The sequence below is a fragment of the Balaenoptera borealis genome, assembly GCF_965194805.1.
Source record: "Balaenoptera borealis genome assembly, chromosome: 2".
Lineage (NCBI taxonomy): Eukaryota > Metazoa > Chordata > Mammalia > Artiodactyla > Balaenopteridae > Balaenoptera > Balaenoptera borealis.
This window is the reverse complement of record NC_138867.1, coordinates 140,972,709-140,983,135: the sequence shown is the minus strand read 5'-3', so window position 1 is coordinate 140,983,135 and position 10,427 is coordinate 140,972,709.

Here is a 10,427-nt window from a genome sequence, read left to right as displayed (position 1 = left end):
GGTCAAGGGATCAATCCAAGAAGAAGATATAACAATTATAGATATATATGTGCCCAACATAGGAGCACCTCAATACATAAGGCAACTGCTAACAGCTATAAAAGAGGAAATCAACAGTAACACCATAATAGCAGGGGACTTTAACAGCTCACTTACACTAGTGGAGATCATCCAGACAGAAAATTAATAAGGAAACACAAGCTTTAAATGACACAATAGACCAGATATAGTTAATTGATATTTATAGGACATTCCATCCAAAAACAGCAGATTACACGTTCTTCTCAACTGCACACGGAACATTCTCCAGGATAGATCACATCTTGGGTCACAAATAAAGCCTCAGTAAATTTAAGAAAACTGAAATCATATCAAGCAGCTGTTCCAACCACAATGCTATGAGATTAGAAATCAATAACAGGGACAAAACCGTAAAAAACACAAACACATGGAGGCTAAACAATACGTTACTAAATAACCAAGAGATCACTGAAGAAATAAAAGAGGAAATCAAAAACTACCTAGAGACAAATGACAAGAAACACACGATGATCCAAAACCTATGGGATGCAGCAAAAGCAGTTCTAAGAGGGAAGTTTATAGCAATACAAGCCTACCTCAGGAAACAAGAAAAATCTCAACTAAACAATCTAACCTTACACCTAGAGGAACTAGAGAAAGAAGAACAAAACCCAAAGTTAGTAGAATGAAAGAAATCATAAAGATCAAAGCAGAAATAAATGAAATAGAAGCAAAGAAAACGAAAGCAAAGATCAATAAAACTAAAAGCCGGTTCTTTGAGAAGATAAACAAAAATGATAAACCTTTAGCCAGACTCAAGAAAAAGAGGGAGAGGAATCAAATCAACAAAATTAGAAGTGAAAAAGGAGAAGTTACAACAGACACCACAGGAATACAAAGCATCCTAAGAGACTACTACAAGCAACTCTATGCCAATAAAATGGACAACCTGGAAGAAATGGACAAATTCTTAGAAAGGGATAACCTTCCAAGACTGAACCAGGAAGAAATAGAAAATATGAACAAACCTTTCACAAGCAATGAAATTGAAACTGTGATTAAAAATCTTCCAACAAACAAAAGTCCAGAACCAGATGGCATCACAGGTGAATTCTGTCAAACATTTAGAGAAGAGCTAACACCCAACCTTCTCAAATTCTTCAAAACAATTGCAGGGGAAGGAACACTCCCAAACTCATTCTATGAGACCACCGTCACCCTGATACCAAAACCAGACAAAGATACTACAAGGAAAGAAAATTATAGACCAATATCACTGATGAATATAGATGTAAAAATCCTCAACAAAATACTAGCAAACAGAATCGAACAACACATTAAAAGGATCAAACACCATGATCAAGTGGGGTTTATCCCAGGGATGCAAGGATTCTTCAATACACACAAATCAATGTGATACACCATATTAACAAATTGTAGAATAAAACCATATGATCATCTCAATAGATGCAGGAAAAAATTTTGAGAAAATTCAACACCCATTTACGATAAAAACTCTGCAGAGTGTGGGCATAGAGGGAAACTACCTCAACATAATAAAGGCCATATATGACAAACCCACAGCAAACATCATTCTCAACGGTGAAAAACTGAAAACGTTTCCTCTAAGGTCAGGAACAAGACGAGGATGTCCACTCTCACCACTACTATTCAAGATAGTTTTGGAAGTCCTAGCCATGGCAATCAGAGAAGAAAAAGAAATAAAAGAAATACAAAAAGGAAAAGAAGAAGTAAAATTGTCACTGTTTGCAAATGACATCATATCATAGATAGAGAATCCTAAAGATGCCACCAGAAAACCACTGGAGCTAATCAATGAATTTGGTAAAGTTGCAGGATACAAAATTAATGCACAGAAATTGCTTGCATTCCTATACACTAACAATGAAAGAACAGAAAGAGAAATTAAGGAAACAATCCCATTACCACTGCAACAAAAATAAAATACCTAGGAATAAACCTACCTAAGGAAGTAAAAGACCTGTACTCAGAAAACTATGACACTGATGAAAGAAATCAAAGATGATATAAACAGATGGAGACATATACCATGTTCTTGGATTAGAAGAATCAATATTGTGAAAATGACTATACTACCCAAAGCAATCTACAGATTCAATGCAATCCCTATCAAAATACCTTTGGCATTTTCTACAGAACTAGAAAAAAAATCTTAAAATTTGTAGGGAGACACAAAAGACCCCGGATAGCCAAAGCAGTCTTGAGGGGAAAAAAAAAGAGCTGGAGGAATCAGACTTCCAGACTTCAGACTATATTGCAAAGCTACAGTAATCAAGATAATATGGTAGTGGCACAAAAACAGAAATATAGATCAATAGAACAGGATAGAAAGCACAGAGATAAACCCACGTACCTACGGTCCACTAATGTATGACAAAGGAGGCAAGGGTATACAATGGAGAAAAGACAGTGTCTTCAGTAAGTGGTGCTGGGAAAACTGGACAGCTACATGTAAAAGAATGAAATTAGAACACTCCCTAACACCATACACAAAAATAAACTCAAAATGGATTAGAGACCTAAATGTAAGACCAGCCACTATAAAACTCTTAGAGGAAAACATAAGCAGAACAGTCTATGACATAAATCACAGCAAGATCCTTTTTGACCCACCTCCTAGAGAAATGGAAATAAAAACAAAAATAAAAAAATGGGACTTAATGAAATTTAAAATCTTTTGCACAGCAAAGGAAAACATAAGCAAGATGAAAACACAACCATCAGAATGGGAGAAAATATTTTCAAATGAAGCAAATGGCAAAGGATTAACCTCCAAAAAGCAGCTCCTGTAGCTCAATATCACAAAACCAAACAACCCAATCCAAAAATGGGCAGAAGACCTAAATAGACATTTCTCCAAAGAAGATATACAGGTTGCCAACAAACACATGAAAGGATGTTGAACATCACTAATTATTAGAGAAATGCAAATCAAAACTACAATGAGGTATCACCTCACACCAGTCAGAATGGCCATCATCAAAAATTCTACCAACAATAAATGCTGGAGAGGCATTTATTGGAGAAAAGGGAACCCTCTTGCACTGTTGGTGGGAATGTAAATTGATATAGCCACTAGGGAGAACGGTATGGGGGTTCCTTAAAAACTAAAAATAGAACAACCGTACAACCCAGCAATCCCACTACTGGACATTTACCCTGAGAAAACCATAATTCAAAAAGAGTCATGTACCACAATGTTCATTGTAGCTCTATTTACAATAGCCAGGACATGGAAGCAACCTAAGTGTCCATCAACAGATAACTGGATAAAGAAGATGTGGCACATATATACAATGGAACATTATTCAGCCATAAAAAGAAACGAAACTGAGTTATTTGTAGTGAGGTGGATGGATCTAGAGTCTGTCCTACAGAGTGAAGTAAGTCAGAAAGAGAAAAACAAATACCGTATGCTAACACATATATATGGAATCTAAAAGAAAAAAAGGTTATGAAGAACCTAGGGGCAGGAAAGGATTAAGGACACAGACGTAGAGAAAGGACTTGAGGACACGGGGAGGGGGAAGTGTAAGCTGGGACAAAGTGAGAGAGTGGTATGGACATATATACACTACCAAATGTAAAATTGATAGCTACTGGGAAGCAGCCACATAGCACAGGGAGATCAGCTCAGTGCTTTGTGACCACCTAAAGGGGTGGGATAAGGGAGTGAGAGGGAAGTGCAAGAGGGAGTGGATATGGTGTTATATGTATACGTATAGCTGATTCACTTTTTTATACAGCAGAAACTAACACACAATTGTAAAGCAATTATACTCCAATAAAGATGTAAAAGGAAAAAAAAAGAAAGCCCAGAGATAAACCTACACACCTATGGTCCACTAATCTATGACAAAGGAGGCAAGGATATACAATGGAGAAAAGACAGTCTCTTCAATAAGTGGTGCTGGGAAAAATGGACAGCTACATGTAAAAGAATGAAATTAGAACACTCCCTAACACCATACACAAAAAATAAACTCAAAATGGATTAGAGACCGAAATGTAAGACTGGACACTATAAAACTTAGAGGAAAACATAGGAAGAATACTCTTTGACATAAATCACAACAAGATCTTTTTTGATCCACCTACTAGAGTAATGGAATAAAAAACACAAATAAACAAATGGGAGCAAATGAAACCTAAAAGCTTTTGCAAAGCAAAGGAAACTACAAACAAGACGAAAAGACAACCTCAGAATGGGAGAAAATATTTGCAAACGAATCAATGGACAAAGGATTAATCTCCAATATATATAAACAGCACATGCAGCTCAACAGTAAAAAAAACAAACAACCCAATCCAAAAATGGGCAGATGACGTAAACAGACATTTGTCCCGAGAAGACATACAGATGGCCAAGAAGCACATGAAAAGCTGCTCAACATCACTAATTATTAGAGAAATATAAACCAAAACTACAATGAGGTATCACCTCACACAAGTTAGAATGGGCATCATCAGAAAATCTACAAACAACAAATGCTGGAGAGGGTGTGGAGAAAAGGGAACCCCCTTACACTATTTGTGGGAATGTAAATTGATACAGTCACTATGGAGAACAGTATGGAGGTTCCTTAAAAAACTAAAAATAGAATTACCATATGACCCAGCAATCCCACTACTGGGCATATACCCAGAGAAAACCATAATTCAAAAAGTCACATTCACCACAATGTTCATTGCAGCACTATTTACAATAGCCAGGTCATGGAAGCAACCTAAATGCCCATAGATAGACAAATGGAAAATATGTGGTACATATATAAAATGGAATATTACTCAGCCATAAAAAGGAATGAAATTGGGTCATTTATAGAGGCGTGGATAGATCTAGAGACTGTCATACAGAGTGAAGTAAGTCAGAAAAAGAAAAACAAATATCGTATATTAACGCACACATGTGGAACCTAGAAAAATGGTACAGATGAACCGGTTTGCAAGGCAGAAATAGAGACACAGATGTAGAGAACAAATGTATGGTCACCAAGGGGGGAAAGTGGCAGGGTGGTGGTGGTGGGATGAATTGCGAGCCTGGGATTGACATATATACACTTATATGTATAAAATAGATAACCAATAAGAACCTGCTGTATAAAAAAATGAATAAAATAAAATTTAAAAATTAAAAAATAATATTTAAAAACATAAAACAGAAAAAAAAGTTCTGTCCTTCCCATAGACGTATTTATATGAATGAATTATTTCCATGCTTATATCTATAAATACAAAAAGAGGAATAAAACCTACCTTGAACCAAAAAAGAAAAAAAAAAACAGAACCCACTGGTCATACAGAGGAAAACTCTATCAGGGCACTTGCTCCAGTGGTAAACAATTCTGAAGTTGGTCAGAGGTGGGGAATCGTCTCCCATGCAGCCAGCAGCTCCCCCGCAAGGAGCGTCCTCATTGCAAAGCTGAGGGACCATGAGGAGGCGTCTCTGAGTAAACGTGAGCTGAGCCTCAGGCCAGCTGCTGCTGAACTTTTCCCACCCTTCCCAGGTAAAACACCCGAATGTGTGCAAAGACTTTAAAGCCTAGAGGAAAGGGCTTGGAGTCACACCAGCGACAGCATGCAGGCCGACTTGGTGCCTGCAGGCCAGCCAGGACGGTCCTGGCCCCGGGCGCTCTTCTGGAAGCTTTCCATTTCCCTGCCTGAGGTACCCCTCCTGTCCCGGTCCCCACTGCTTTTTTCCTTCCTCACCTCTGCCCGGGGAGAAATTCCAGCAGCAGGTATGGGTGACACATCGTCTTCTTTAGCAGGTGGCAGCCCGGCAACTCCTGCAGAAAGTCCAGCAGAGCCCCACTCACACGGGGCCACTCATAGAGCCCTGGGCCCTACTCCCTCCCACCAGCACAACCCCGAGACTGCTGACGGGGCAGAGAATATGGCGTCAGGCACAGCTGCAGAGGCTTTTGCTGCCTGGAGGGGTGTTTATATTGACCTCAACCGAGGCACACCTGGGAAGGGCTGGCCGGCCAGGTCAGGCTCCCAGGTCAGCCAATCCTCGCCCCTCAGGGGCTCAGAGTTGCAGATAATGGGCCTTGCTGCACCGGCCAGATCCAAGGAACAGGTGTAGGGTCCCGAGAGTCAGGATAGACAAGGGGCGGCAGCCCTGGCTTGTTTTCTAATCATTTTATCGGGTCCATGAGTGGAAGACAACTTCAAGAAGACCCTCTCCTAAGGAGAGGAACCCAGGAGTCAGGGAGAGGAGGGTTGGTGGGTGGAGACAGAGGCCTGGTGCCCCGGCTGCAGTGGAAGCCCCTGGAAGACCAGGTGGAGGGAGGCCGCACAGAGTGAAGCCTAGGGTCACAGACATGTCGGCGCTGCTGTTTGTTAGTTCAAGCCCTGCTCTGAGGTGCTCTGTGTCAGCTCTGAGCGACAGGTGTGCTGGGGGTGCTCTGCAATGAGGGCTATGTGCACGGTTCCTGTGTGCCCAGCTCTGCCGGGGTACCTGTCCAAGGGAGCTCCATATCCAGGGAGGGGCCTGCCCACGAGAGCCCCGTGAGCTGCTGGGTACCTGCCCAGGTGAGCTCCATATCCTGGGAGGGGCCTGACCACGAGAGCCCCGTGGGCTGCTGGGTACCTGCCCAGGTGAGCTCCATATCCTGGGAGGGGCCTGACAATGAGAGCCCCGTGGGCTGCTGGGTACCTGCACAGGTGAGCTCCATATCCTGGGAGGGGCCTAACCACGAGAGCCCCGTGGGCTGCTGGCTACCTGCACAGGTGAGCTCCATATCCTGGGAGGGGCCTAACCACGAGAGCCCCGTGGGCTGCTGGCTACCTGCCCAGGTGAGCTCCATATCCTGGGAGGGGCCTGACCATGAGAGCCCCGTGGGCTGCTGGGGACCTGGTAAAGGACGCCAGGACAGTCAGTGAAGCCACAGAGGATATACATCCAGTAGTTCCTAATTCCTACACCCTGCTGGTCATTCTACCATCCACCAGGACATGGTATTCTGTATTAGACTTCAATGATGCCTTCTTCTGTATTCCATTAGTCCCAGAGTCACAAGAAATTTTGGCTGTGAGTGGCAGGACTCAACATACAACAAAAACAATACTGCTTGGCCATCCTGCCCCAGGGGTTCAAAAATTCCCACACCATCTTTGGGGAAACGTTAGCTAAAACCCTAAAAGATCTACCTCTGGAGAAGTGAACCCTCCTTCAATATGCAGACGACATTCTGGGCTTCCCTGGTGGCGCAGTGGTTGAGAATCTGCCTGCCAATGCAGGGGACACAGGTTCGAGCCCTGGTCTGAGAAGATCCCATATGCCGCGGAGCACCTAGGCCCGTGAGCCACAATTACTGAGCCTGCGCGTCTGGAGCCTGTGCTCCACAATAAGAGAGGCTGCGATAGTGAGAGGCCCGCGCACCGTGATGAAGAGTGGCCCCAGCTTGCCGCAACTAGAGAAAGCCCTCGCACAGAAACGAAGACCCAACACAGCCATAAATAATAAATAAATAAATTAAAAAAAATATATATGCAGACGACATTCTGATCGCCAGCCCTACTAAGGAGGCCTCTGGACTACCTAGCCAATAAAAGATAGAAGGTGTCCAAGAAAAAGGCTCAAATATCACAGACTAAGGTGACCTGCCTGGGCTTCATTCTCACAGAAGATCGGAGAAGCCCATCCCAGGAAAGGGAAGAAGCCATTTGCAGCCTCACCCTTCCTAAAACTAGAAGACAGCTTAGGGGTTCCTGGGGAGACCAGGGTTTGCTGCATCTGAATCCCTAACTACAGTCTAATACCTGGGCCTCTATATGAAACACTGAAAGGAAAAGATGATGATCCTTTTGAATAGAATCCAGAAGCGGCCTTTCAAGAATGGAAAGAGCAGTCAATTCAGACCCTTGCCCTGGACCTCCTTAATTTAGCTAAACCCTTTGACCTTTACATTCCTGGTCGAAGGCGAATTGCCCTTGGAGTTTTAGTGCCAAAACTGGGACCACTTGAAATGGAACAACGCAAGAATGCCCTCCAGGCATTGGCCAGCCACCCCATCCGACCAGGATACTGGGGGTATCTAAAAACCTGGAAATGAGCAGCCCGCAAGGCCAGCTCCCTCCTAAGGGTAAAGGACGCCACTTGGTGATCCTAACCACCCACCATGCCCTGAAGTTGCAGGGATCGCTCCGTGGGCACAATGACCTCGAGTGAGGAGGCCCTCCAACTCCAACCTCCAGAGAGACAACCTGAGGCAACAGGCCCCCATGACGACTCGTGTGACCATCACTTGACCTGGAGCTTCTCTCAGAAAACCACAAGAGTGTGCCCCAAAAGAACAGACTATTGCTTGCAGGACTTACTGCACCCAGAGCGGAGCTAATAAACCTGGCAGGGGACCCGTAAATAACGCTGCCACCATAGAAAAGCCTACAGACACCATGGTGACGGCGACCAATGAGACCAGATGTACTCCTGGTTACTTCAAAAGGGCGGTGACTGAGTGGCCGTCATGGTCCTGGATCACCACCGGCCCTGGACTGTCTGGGAGTTGAGCAGGCAGGGCTCTGACACCTGGTGCTGTTTGTACGTTAATTCAGTGGCCTAACTGAAGAAAGCGCAGACTACTGGTCAGAGCATCTAGGCTGGCAGAAACCGTCAGCCTAAGGGGGCCGAACCAATGTGGAGCAGGGTAAAACCGGCCCCCCCAGCGTCCCTGCGCATCTCTTTCCTGGACCCTTAAAGGTCATTAGAATCTATAAAACTTCCAACGCTGGTGCTCAGGCAGACGAGCAGTGAGGGAGGAGGCCTGGGGACAATCAACCTCACCTGGAGGCTGCTGGGGAGAAGTCCTGCCCCTCCCCCCCGGGTATGAGGACACCCAACTCAGCACGAAGCATTTACAGAAGAGGTGTCTGCACCCTCAGCGCCCCAAGAATGTGGAATGGGACAAGAGGCAGAGGAGGGGTTTGTCACCGGCAAAGCCCATTAAAAATTCCTGGGAGATAAAAATAGAATCTGGGCAATAAAATAAAGTCTAACCTTTTTTTCCTGTGTGCTTTTTCTAATTTCACTTGTTCCTAGGTTTCCACAGGCAGAGGTCCCACACCTGGCACTTCAGACCCGATTTCCTAGTGCAAAATGGCTGTGCCGACACCTCAGCTCTCGGGGCCCTGTGCAGACTCCGCCACATAGAGCCTGAGCTCCAGCCAACTCAGCCCTCGAGAGCTCCGCCCCGTCCCTCCCGCTGACGCTGACGGGATCCCTACAGAGCAGCCCGGCCCACAGTCCGCGGGGGAGCGCACGCTCTCACCTCTCCATTCTCTGATCAAAATATAAAGTTTTCCTTTGCTTCTGAACCAAACTCAGTCTCGATCTGTTGGCTCCAATGACACTGGGCAGGGGGACCCTTGTTGGGGCCGACTCTGCAGGATCAGTAACAGAATTTGAGAACATTGTAACTTCAATGAACAGATGTGTGAGCCAAATATTGTAACTTCAATGAACAGATGTGTGAGCCAAACTGTAGTTAACATAGAGCAGTGTATAAGGCTCATGTAAAATAAGGTATTTCTAACACTTCCATTTGATATTTCCATCACTTTATTATAAGCAAGTTCAGTGGAGGGGTTTGTCGTATTTGTCAGGTCAACATTAGAGAAATGCAGTGATTTCTTTACAAGGATGTGGATCTACTAATCTTGGCTGAAGTTTCAATCTTGTTTTGAATGATTTTCCATTGAAAATGATACCTCTCTTTCAGCTCCTAGATTTCTGAGAAGTATTAAATCTTGTATTTTTTTATTACCAAAGGGGAAAGGTGGGAGGAGGGATAAATTAACAGTTTCGGATTAACATATACACACTGCTATGTATAAAATATATCATCAACAAGGAACTGCTGTATAGCACAGGGAACTATACTCAATATTTTGTAATAACCCCTAAGGGGAAATAATCTGAAAAACAATAGATATCAATATCGACATCATCTATCAACTACAGATAAAATGGAAACTAAAGGAGGCCGATGGTGAGCATTTCTGACCATGAAGACTTCAATCCTCTAAAGTTCGGACTCTGCCTACAGCCCAGTCCCTTAATGAACATACATGTACCAGTAGCTTAAAAATTCCCCAGATTGGGGTTCGGGGAGACACTGATTTGAAAAAATCCCTGGAGTTCTCCTTACATACATGGGACCTTTCCTACAGCTAAAACATGCCTGTGACACCCAGAAGATGGTACACGGTTGGATCAGGAAGATTTTGGAAAAGGCACCTCATCTCCTAATCCCCTGGTTGTCGGGTTCACCCCTCCAGCCCCTTTCCTAACATTCTAAACACTTGAGGATGTCAGCACCTTCAACATCCTGTTGCACAGAGTTTGAAATTTGTCCAGAGGA